Here is a 9,469-nt window from a genome sequence, read left to right as displayed (position 1 = left end):
ATATGAGACTATACCGAATTGTGTGTGGCATAATTTGAGTTGCCTACATTGTGTATTTGATGAAATAATGGGGGTGACATGAGTTCCCTATGTTTTGCCGAAATGTCGATTCAATTCCGTTTCGGCGAATTTCGGGCAAACTCAATAGGTCCTATGTTTAGGGAAGGTCATGTTGAAATTTTGTATTTATGTGATCCATGCAGGCACATATACGTGCTTATAATATTTGCCCCACGTGCAGGTGATCATGAAGGTCAATGGAAGGATGGTGGAAAGATACTGGCAATCCGTTGTGGACGACATGTATGAAAATAGACTAAAGGATGTTTTATGTTCATGTCAAAAATGCAAAGGAATAGTCAGGCTCGACCCCTTTGAGGGTGGTACATTCAAGGCGCACCTGCTCTTGCATGGTTTCATGCATGGCCATACTCGATGGATAAGTGAAGATGATGATGATGAGGAGGAGGACATCGACGGGGCAGGAAATAATGACATGGGGCCACTAGACGAAGAGATGACCAATTATGTGCCCGAAGAGGAAGACGGCCTCAAAAATGTCAATGGCGAAGATGCAGTTCAAGGAGGAGAAGATGCGGACACGCTGCCGTCTTTGTCACTACTAAGTTTAGCCATGCGGGACCCACATGTTCGATACCTGCTTCGCAAGAAGACGACTAGCGATAGAGCTACTTCTAAGAGGAGGCCAAACTGGCGCAACTGGAGGTAGACTCGATGACTCCTTTGTATGATGGTTGCAATCCCGAGGTGACCTACTTGAGTTTCACACTAGAACTTCTAAAGACGAAGGCAAAAAACAAATGGACAGATGCAAGCCTGGATGAGCTTCTGAAGTATCTAAAGAAGGTTCTTCCCGCGGGAAGCCTGTGTCCTACTAGTGTCGAGGAGGCAAAGAAAATCGTGTGCCCTCTTGATCTGCCACACATTAGATATCACACATGCATCAATGATTGCATCATATATCAGAACAAGCACACGGAAAAAACGTCTGTCCAAAGTGCAATGATCATGATATAAAAAGGCCGGAAAGAATGCTCCATAGAAAGTTGTATGGTACTTTCCAATCACTCCATGTCTACAGCGGTATCGCGTAGATCCTAAGGTAGCAAAGCTTATGCACTGGCACGCAGAGAGGGTGAAGCCAGATGATGGAGATGAGCCAAAGCTGAGACACCTCACAGATACTAGCCAGTGGAGAGCATTAAATGTTGAATTTGATTTTTTTCGCAAATGATCCAAGGAACATCATGCTTCGCGCTAGTAATGATGGCATGAATCCATTTGGCAACTAGAACACCAATCATGGCACATGGCTCGTGTTTGTATGGATGTACAACCTCCCCCCTGGTTGTGCATGAAGGAAAAATACATACACATGGCTATGCTTATTCAAGGGCCGAGACAACCGGGAAATGGTATAAATCTGTATCTCGGGTTACTGAAAGAGGAGCTACAGACCTCAGGACAATGTCGGCCAAGACATGGGATGCAAGAAAAGGTCAGTATTTCTACATGAGAGTCGCGCTAACCACGACAGTGCAGGACTATCTCGGTTACGGCTATCTCTCCAGCCAGGTGTGCCTCAGATATTGCGGATGCACAAGGTGCATGGATGATACAACTTCTCTGCAGCTATCGAAAGATGGTGGGTCTTTCAAAATCGTGTACATGGGGCATCGAAGATGGCTCGAGAAGGATGACCCATGGAGAAAGCGTGGAGATCTATTCAATGTTAAGGCTGAGCATCGAGGTCCTCCACGTAAGTGTAGCGGTGCAGAAATATATGAGTTATTGAAGAACTGGGAAGAGTGCCCCTCACTGGGAAAGACAAAGAAAAAGGTGTTGGAGCCCCTGCTGAGGTATGAAAGACGAGATCTGTTTTCTGGGACTTGGAATACTGGCCCATACTCGACTCGCCTCATAGCCTTGATCAAATGCATATTACAAAAAAAATCCTTGAGAGTTTGCTTGGAACATTGATGAACATGACGGAGAGGACCAAGGATGGGCCAAAGGCAAGAAAAGACTTGGAATTTTTGAATGTCATGAAAGATCTCCAAATGCCCGGTAAAAGGTCGTCAGAGGAGACCGAGACGGAGATGGAGACGGAAGATAGGGGCAAAAAAGTAAACAAGAAGGAAGAACAATATTGCCCCCCCTCTTGCTTCACCTTAGATCCAAAGGAGTTCGATCAATTATTCAAGTGCCTTGCCGGAATCAAAGTTAGTTCCGGATACTGTGGGAAGATAAGAAGATATCTGGACACTAAGAAAAAAAGGTTCAGTGGGATGAAGTCTCACGACTGTCATGTGATGATGACTTAGTGACTCCCGATTGCACTTAGAGGGATTATGGACATACATGTGCGTGAGACGCTTATTGACCTATGCCACTTTTTTGATGCTATCTCTCGAAAGTCGATCAGTGTGAAGCAACTCCATAGGCTATAGGAAGAGATCATTGTCATACTGAATGAGCTAAAGATGTACTTCCCGCCCACGTTCTTTGATGTCATGGTGCATCTATGTGTCCACATCGTGGACGACATCATCGACCTAGGGCATACATTCCTGCACAACATGATGTCGTTCGAGAGGATGAATGGGGTCATCAAAGATTCATTCGTAACATGTATCGTCCAGATGGAAGCATAGCCCAGGGATATCTGACCAAAGAGTGCATCTCTTTCTATGAGAGTTATCTAGTAGGCACCAGAGACCCTGTTGTTGGTTTGCCCGTCAACAAGCACTGTGGAAGGCTCGAAGGCAAAGGTCACACCACCGGTCATAGGGATGTGAATGTGTTACCCTCGGGCCGACAAAACGACCTTGACAGGGCAAACTTAGTAGTGCTACAACACCTAGATGTGCTAGAAGATTTTGTGACACTGCACAAAGAGACCATCGCAAAGAAGTACCGTGACCGTGGGGTGCACAGGAAGGACGCTGAAGTTATTAGAGAGCACAACTCCACTTTCTTGCGTTGGTTCAAAGAGCGAGTTTTGGCTAATCCCCTGGAAGAGGGTTGTCCAAACGGAACACTCATATACGCCTTAGCACATGGCCCCTCGACCAACCTCGCGACTTATCAAGCATACGATATCAACGGATACACGTTCTACACGGAGGAGAAAGATATAAACAGTGATGACCAAAACTCAGGGGTGATGATGGAAGCCATGACCGGGAATGTAATTGAAAGATATTACGGAAGGGTTGAAGAGATATGGGAGCTTAACTACTTTGGATTGCATAGCGCGACGATGTTCCATGTTAGATGGGCTAAGAATGTACACAAAGAAAACCGACATTTCACTACCATGTGTATACCCGACTCCGATAGCGGTACCGTGAACGCCCTCGCCAAAAATGAGCCATGGGTACACGCTAAACATGTGACACAATGTTTCTTCATAACTGATCCGATCAATACCAGCCATGTTGTCGTGAGGAGAAGCAAAAGGAGCATCGCCGAAATGGATGGAGTGGCCAACGAGGAAGACTACGACCAGTACGGTGATCTGATGAGGGAAGATGATGATGATGACAATGAAACATACGTCAAAAGAAGAATGAAGACTACATTACCTATGAAAGATCATAATCCTTGTAGAAGGAAAAGTCAAGATCATGGGCTCAATTATTCGACAACGAACAAAAGAGGGAAGAAGATCAGTCGGAAGCGTCGTCGTCACCCAAGCTGACAAACTAATCCACAAATTTTGTGTGTGTCTATTTTGTATACCGCCGTTAGCGGTCAAATGATGCAATATATTATACTAATTATTATCTGGAGGGTAACAGTGGTATTTGCTCCAACGATAGACCAAATTAAAGGAAGGAAAGTGCAAAAGAAAGAAAAGAAAAAGAAAAGTGCGAATGAAAGAAAAAGAAAAAGAAAAAGGAAGGAAGTTTGTGGAATATGAATAATAATAATAATAATAATAATAATAATAATAATAATAATAAGAGAAACAAAAATAAAATAAAAAGGAAGGAAGTTTGTGGAATATGAAAAAGAAAAAGAAAAAGAGAAATAAAAATAAAATAAAAAGGAAGGAAGTTTGTGGAATATGAAAAAAAAAGAAAAGTTAGCACTAGCGCGTTTTCGAGCCCCGCGCTGTAGCTAACTTAGCTATAGCGCGTTTTGCTGCCACGCTATAGCTAAGTTGCCTACACAGCCACACATCTCTTTCCTCTCTCTCACTCCCGCTAGATCCGATCCCCTTTCTGCCCTGCGCTACCGCTGATGCCGCATTCGCGCGCCCCCACCGCCGCCGACGCATGTCGCACCCGACCCCTCCCCCGTGCCACCGGCCGCCCGTCACCCCCTCCCCCTGTGGCGCCCCCGGCCTCTCCCCCCGTTTCGCCGCTCCCCTGTGCAGTCCCCACCACCGGCGCCATCCTCTCCATCGGCAGGTCTCTCTCTCTCTCTCTCTCTCTCTGACCAAATTTGGTCTCTGCAGATCGACAGTGCTCAGCGAGGAGGAGAAGGACGCCCTCAACCCCCTCAGCCCCGGTGACCCGGACCACGACGTCGACGTCCTCAACCCCGACGCCACCCCCTCAGCCCCGACGACCCTAACCTTGATGTGCAGTGAGCCACCCCTTCCTCTCCTCTATCTCTATGCAAACTGCTCACTCATGCATACATGCTCTGTTTCTTTCTTTCGCTTGCAAAAAACAATGCTCATTGTTGACTAAGGCAGTAGATGCCACTCTAGCTAGCTAGCATCATTGCAAAAAACAATGCTCAAAAAATAAAAATAAAATTCTCAAAAAACAATGGTTAGTGTAATGTAAAAAAATTCCGAAAATGGAGTTACCCACTTGAAGTTACTGTAGTTACTCACTTGAAGTTACTGTCGTTACTCACTTGGAGTAAAAATTTAGAAAAGAATTTGCTGAGTATTTTTACTGCTTGTATGCATGAGTGAAAACTGAAGATTTTTTTTGTATTAAGCCACAAGTAGTTGTTGTATTGGCAGCAAGTAGTTGGCAGAAAGTATTGTTAGTGAAAATATGCGGTGATCAATTTTGCATTTCTGTTTTTTGTATTAGCCACAAGTAGTTGTTGTATTGGCAGCAATGCTTCATTCATTGATATGTTTTTTGTTATATGCTATGGGAAGTAGCTTCACTTTTGCAGCACTGTAGAAAATGAAAATTAGCCAGTGAAGCTTCACTTTGGGCAGTAAGCTTCACTTTGGGCTGCATCTCCGTGATTGTTAGTGAAATGCTACTTCAGCACATAGTGCTTATTATCATTTGCAGGGAAACCGATTGCTAGTGACCTATGTTTTGCCGGAAATGTTGATTCATTTCCATTCCGGCAAATTTCAGGTGCTCTATATGTGCACTTTCTAGCAAAGGTCATGCCGAAATTTTCTGTGAATTTCGGCATGACTTGTGCTAGAAAGTTGGACATATCGAGTGCTCGAGATTTGTCGCGGCGGGAATGAAACGACATTTCCGGCAAAACAAAGGTCACCTTTTTTGTGATTATTCACTTTATTATATAAAGCTCGATAATTAGACGACTATGACATTGAACCCTAGGAAACATGACCGACACCGATGAGGCCGGAGCTTCTCAGTCCCAATTAGGTCGAGCACACGCCTACCTTGACTTTCTGGCGGATCAGGAGAGAGAGCAAGCTGGGTGTCAGGACCCCCTTGTCATGACTGAGGACGACGGTGGTGGCGCTGGCGCCGACAGTGATGCCACCAACGACACCGGCACTGAGACTGGCATTGATGATGTTGCTAACTACAACACGGAAAGTGGGACCTCCCAAGCCATTGAGGGAAAGGGGGGAAAAGAGGACACGGCACCCAAATGAGCTTGGCACCGGAAGACTTGTGGTCATGGCGGTGCACCCTGGCGAGTTCGAGCCAATAGAGTCGCGGGAAGTGGCAGCGTGTTACGAGAACCAACTAGCATGCATACTACGGGATACTGCTAACATCAACAACACAAAAATACAGAAGATTGAACATTTGAAGAAGCTGCTCCTAACTAGGTTGCACGCAAGATTCATGTTCCCCGGTCGGTATGACGATGTCGACCCATGGGATGATGATGCCATGAAAAAATAAATAACAAAGCCCTAGGGAAGTTCAGCAATGCATTGAGCGCTTCGAAAACTAGGGTGAAAAGGGCGATTGAAGTAGACCATGAAACCTACGCCGAGATTGTTGCAGACAATCCAAAAATTATGATAGAGGACTTTGAAAAGTTCAAGGAGACTTGCAATGAAGAAGCTGCCAAGGCCAGGTCAGAGAGAGGCAAGCAACTGTAGGCAAAGAACATGGGGAACCACCGCCTTGGAAGTCGTGGTTACATGGGAAAGAGGCCCATGTGGGCTAAGGAGGGCGCAGAACGTGAACGTCAGGGGATCCCAGACCCATTGGCTTAGTTCACTGACCAGCAGGAGCATGACTTCATCAGGGCCTGATTCTCGTGGGACCCCAAAAAAGAGATTTTTTTTCATTGACGGGCCGACTAGGAAATTCATGAGATTACTGGTAATTATCCTTTTACCACCTTACATATTAGCTTCTGATCAATGAAGTCTACTACATTCCAGTCGCATTCGTAAATGATTCACGGTCCATTTTGCAGAGAACAACACAAGCTTGTGGCCGAAAGCGACTTGTCGACTCAGTCGTCGGCGAAGTACAAGTGGGACACTCCTTTCAATCAGACATTAACATAATGATGGGACACCGCGGGGCCAGTGGCTGCAATATGGACATGTGCATGCCGCCGGGGATGGCACCACGTGGAAGTACTATTATAACGAGGACCCCGAGGCTAAAAGACAGAGAAAGAAGTCCAGCCAAGTGACTATCAACGAGAAGGTGGCGTGGGCGATGGAGAAAACTAAAGCTGAGACCAAAGCTGAGGCAATTCGGGAAGCGGTAGCTGCCTGTAGACATGATATGGTGGCTACCTTTACAAGCTTGATTCCAACTGTGGTCACCTGGGTGCAACAAAATCCAAAAGCGCCACCAACTGATTTCCCATGCCCAGCTTCACCGGGAGCAACTCAATGAACACCGGTACCACACCCATACCCGTACCTAGTATGGCAACCGCACCCACACCTACTCCAGCACCTGCTCCTGCACCCAGCTCTCACAGCAGCCCCAGCTCTGTCTCTGGCTTGAATGTCGGGCCGTGGACATTGGTTGAGCTAGATGCCCTCACAGTAAATACGCGTTGCACCCTCATCAACTCAACTAATTAATTAATCTTCAGTTGCCATTCTTTTTGGATATCTGACGCCACACGTATATGTCTTTGTAGGCCGACTCCACTCCGTGCACCCTCCTTTACCACATGAAGGGCAAGTTGGTGGATGTGGGGAAGGGTACTATAGTGAAGCCCGTGGTTCGATTGTTCCACCGCCTGCAGATGCCTGATAACACCTTAAGGGTCTCCTTGGCGAGTTTGAAAGCGGGCTACGAGGGTTTCCCTCATCCGGTACAAACCGATGAAGAGGATGACGAGACCCCCGCGCAGCTTGGCCGATGCACAAATTGATCGAGGTGACCGGGAGCACACCAACGGGACCTCAGGAAGGTATGAACACAACCCCACCTACACAAGTACAACCATCGTCTATGCTGCTTGCTGAGATCGAGAGATACAAGGATGAAGGGCCAACTGTTCCGGCAGATGATGCCATCTGCCCCATGGAAGAGGATATGGAACATTACATGGAGGAGGCCGATGATGACCCTAACTGGTATTTCAATACAGGCTATGATAACGAAGTAACAATGAGTCAACCATATGAATATGAGATGCATGTATCAGAACCGGAACGTCCTCGGGAGTGCAAGAAGTCGTTGTTCTTGCAATCCTCGCAAGACACGCCTCCAGATGCTGGTCCCACCCAAGCTCAACTAATTAAACAGAATCGTCCAATGTTGAGCTTGGCAACACTAGGGGTGGTGCTCAGGGAGGGTCTGACAGACCCACCAGCGCCTCAGCCCACCAAGAAGAAGCAGAGGAAGAGACCAGCGGCGAGAAAATCCAATAAAGCTGGCAATGTTGGTTCTAGCAGCCAGCTGCCTTCGACCAAGGTTGACAGGGTACCGATGAAACATGCGCCATTAATCCATGTCGCGGGAGAGCCAATGATACAGGCGAATGCACTAGCTGGCATAACATGGGATCTCAGGAGACTCCATGACATGTTCTTTCGATAGATAGAAGCCTCCTCACCTCGGATGATCCAGGATACCCACTTTATACGGTTCATGTGCCGAGCAGTTGCAAGATGTATGTCCACACATGCACCGAGGACCTCTTCTTCCTGAGGTTTGATTACATCTTCCAGATGTTTCAAATGAGGACACTCGACTTTACGTCCGTCCACCTGTATGCGCTGCACATGAACTACATTGTCAGGAGAGAGAAAGTCACCGATCTTGCGGTCGCGGACCCATACTACATGCATGAGGGCTTCTTGTCAATCAACGATTCCAACCGTCAATATGCGAGTCAGTACATCAAAGAATTCTTGGTCAGGAATAAGGACAAAGAAACTATTCTCCTACCTTATCATCCCGGGTAAGTCATCCGTGAATAGCACTATAACACATACATCCTTTCGATAATTACTTTGCATGCATGGAGGCTAACTTGATTGTGTATTTTGCGCAGCAGGGGGTGTCGTGCCGTTCTCATCGTTCTCTACCCGCGTTACTCCTGCGCTATATATTTGGACCCGTCGAAGAACATACAGAAGAAAGATTACACACACATAAAGTATGTTCTGGACAGAGCTATGTTGGGCTTCAGCATCCGGGCTGGCTACATCCAAAGCAAAAAAACAAATAAGGCCGGGCTCTGTTTCGGCCACAAGATTGACTTTTGTTGCATTCAGCAACCGCCAAGAAGTGAGAACGATGGATTCTATGTCATCCATCTAATGATGGAGTACAGAAGGGATGTGCAATCACTTTGCATGAAATCTTCATCCGATACCCATATCCAGAGATGGGCCAAAGCCTTTGGAGCCGTGCCGGATAATCTACTTCGAAATGATTTCTACCGGATCCAGCAGGAAATTGCGTCCATCATCATGAAAGATGTCCTCGAAGAGAATGGGATGTTCTACGGTGGCCCAATATCATGAGCTGACATTCGAACCCGCATCGCCCTACAGCGTCAGGACATGACGCCTTTCACTAAGCTTGGGTCCATCCTCCCAGATATGGACAGATGGGAAGAGTGCACTGCTTAAAAACAATGTGTCTGTTTAGTTACTTGTTACTTTCTGTATGACGAAACTTCGAATGTCTCAGTACGACGAAACTATTAGATGTATGGTGTCGCGCTCTAGTTAATTACTTTCGGTACGATGAAATTTGTTAACTATGTTTACTATATATGTTGCTTCTATTTCATAATTGTTTCATTGAATTCACTTCAT

This window comes from Triticum dicoccoides, chromosome 1B (assembly GCF_002162155.2).
Source record: "Triticum dicoccoides isolate Atlit2015 ecotype Zavitan chromosome 1B, WEW_v2.0, whole genome shotgun sequence".
NCBI lineage: Eukaryota > Viridiplantae > Streptophyta > Magnoliopsida > Poales > Poaceae > Triticum > Triticum dicoccoides.
The sequence above is the reverse complement of the archived record's forward strand: the minus strand, read 5'-3'. Positions refer to the sequence as shown.